Source organism: Silurus aristotelis (genome assembly GCF_946808225.1).
Source record: "Silurus aristotelis genome assembly, chromosome: 19".
NCBI classification, from domain to species: Eukaryota; Metazoa; Chordata; class Actinopteri; order Siluriformes; family Siluridae; genus Silurus; species Silurus aristotelis.
The window spans coordinates 17,437,311-17,440,466 of NC_139592.1; positions in this window are offsets into that span (position 1 = coordinate 17,437,311).

Consider the following 3,156-nt stretch of genomic DNA (forward strand, 5'->3'; position numbering starts at 1 on the left):
AGAACAATTTGCTGTAAAAATGTATATACCATTCTGCATTAATGGTGCCTTTCCATTTGTGCAAGCTGCCCATTCCATAGACAATTTTGTACAAGAGACAAAGGCTTTTGAACCGATCACTGTTCGATGTTGGATGAACAAGTTGGATGGTCCCTCTTCTCTTTAGTCCAGATGATGTGGTGTCCATGGTTTTATGGTTAAAAGAATTCTATTCATTTGACCACAGAACAATTTCTCCACTTTGCCTCATTCAAGGAGTTTTGGCCTACAGACAATGGTGGCATTTCTGAATCATGTTTACATATGGCTTCTTCGTTACAGAGATTTAACCTGCTTTTGTGGAAGACACAGTGAACTATGTTCACAAACAGTGATTTCTGGAGATGTTTCTGAGCCCATGCAGTAATTTCCATTCGATAATTCTAGTAATAATTTATTGCAGTAGTGCCTGAGGTCCTAAAGATCACGAGCAGTCAATATTGATTTTTGCTTATTGATTTTTGCCCTTGTCCCTTGCGCACAGAAATCTTTTCAGATCCTTGGAATCTTTTGATGATATTATGTAGAATAGAATAGCCTTTAATTGTCACATATACTTTAGAGCACAGTGAAATTCTTTCTTCGCATATCCCAGCTTACTCGGAAGGGTCAGAGCGCAGGGTCAGCCATGACATGGTGCCCCTGGAGCACAGAAAGTTAAGGGCCTTGCTTAAGGGCCCAAAAGTGGCAGCTTAGCTGTATTTGGAATAATACATGCAGTAGATGTAAACGGTCTATAATAATTGTGGTTATGATGGGTAATTGTAGTAAACTTCAGTGTTCAGTTTTTGGATGAAGGCTGAAAGTTAATGCTTAGAAGCTGAGATCAGCATTAGTGCCGCTTTTGCAAAAACAAGTCCTGCATTTTTTCTGCCCTGTGTTCTGGCAGTTAGTGTCAAATTACTCAGCAGAATATAATATTCAAGAATCGAAAATATGTTAAGAATGGTTTACTAAAGCTGCTGTGACTGAAGGCAGTTAAAACTGTTATGAGAAGCTGTGGAAAATTAGGATATGGTTGAACTGACCCATTTTTCAAATAATCAAAAACTGTTGACCAGGTATATCCTGTTAAATTGTTTGTTTAAAAATATATTGATTTACTCGTGGTTTAGGCCTAGGGCTTGCCTGTGAAAACTGCATTTGTTGCTAAAAGGATAAACCAATATAAAGATCTGAGCCATCTAAGAAAACAATTACTAGAACTAGATACGCACCACTGCACATGCAATACAACAATTTGGATTTTCCTGAAAAAGAAAGAAAACAAAGTTGCACACTTGCCAGCTAAAAACACAACATTAGAAACATTGTATAAAAACCCACAAATACAATTTTGACATTACCAAAAATATAGATGCCATACGAGAGATGCAAAAATGCCACAGTTGGTTATGTCAGTGGGTAACAAAGGATATGCAACCAAATATTTTGTGTTATTTACTTGAAAATTAATTTAAGACTGTCTGACTGAATACCAGTTTTAATATTCTGCTTACTTTAAAATTGGTTGGTCTAGATGGAAATGTCAAGAACTTAATTCTGAAATTCCAATTTGTCATCTTATATTCATTATTTGGTTTAAACTGTTGACTTCATTGTATAGCAATAAAAAAAGTATGCTTGCTCTTCGAATAATTCCAGAGGGGATAGTGTATTATTTATTTTTATTAAAAACTTTTTCTGTTTCTCTTACTAATTTAAATAGTTATTAGTAATTATGATATGCTGTTCCTAAATACCCTTGGTTTACTTACGAGATTTATTACATTATGTAAGTTTGTGAATTTGGATCTTCACTCACCTATTAGTCACCTAAGAAAAAAATCGCACAATGATATAACATGATAAATAAAATATATCACAAAATTTTTCTAATGAATTCACTGCCACAACATGCATGGTCAGGAGACCTGTGTCAGTGAGAATGTGTTTGTGGTTCATTTATAAAATATTAAGCAGATGTGACCTAACCCTCACTATTCTTTCCTCTCTTTCTCACTAATCCCAGGTTCATTTTTAACACAGTCTGCGTAACAAATGAGAGATGGAAGTAATTAGGGCAAAAGCCAGGCATGGGAACATTTTAAAAAACAAACCAGACAGACTAAAAGCTACCCTGTGCCTCTGTCTGCCAATCTATTGATGATACCATTGATTAAATGACTGAATTTTTTGAAAACGTTTTCACTATTTATAAAATACATACAAAATATATAAAAATTCTACACACCCTTTTTAACATGGCTTTTGAAATCCCTGTTAAGCAAAATGGGTTTGTGAATTATGAGGAATGAGGAAGAAGAAACCATGACTAAAATCACACTCGAACGGGTTATTCTTCGCTGACTAAATAGTAGGATTACAAATCATTACTCTTACACAACTGTAGAATAAAGTCAAACAGTATTAAATGTTAAAACGATATTCAGTATGATTATCATGAACTTTAATGATCACAGCAAATGTTTTTAGGTACAAGTCTTCTATTTCTTTCCACAAAGCTTTTGTGAAGTCTCATTTATCTTCTCCTTTAAAGGCTCAAAAGCATCTCTTTTCTTAGGTGTATATTTCTTTTGATGATAACTAAGCAGTTTCTTTAGACCTTCAGTTTATAAGAGGTAATATTAATAGAACTCAAAAATGAATATATTTAAATACATTTTAAATAATAAATAATACAATTTAAATAAATTGTAGTCATCCTATCACAGCACACACACACACACACACACACACACACACACACACACACACACACACACACACACACACACACACTAGAAAACACCAGATGCATGACGTGGTGCACAGATGTAATGCAACACACTGTTCTCCACCCTAGCAACCAAACTGCTCACACTGTAAACATCCAGTGACAGTACACTCATATGTTCCGGGTGCTGTTCAAGAGTCTGTATTCTAGGAGTGTGGCTTTGTGATTGTGTGCATTATAGGACATGATTAAAAATGGCGAGGGTGTGGAAAATGACAGCTCCTGTGGCCATACAAAATGCTGCAGGGGCAACCTGCCAAATCTTTTAATGTAAACCAGACCTTTGGCAAGAACCAGAGCAAATATTCACATGCATAGAAAAAAATAGTTGTAGTAGAGTG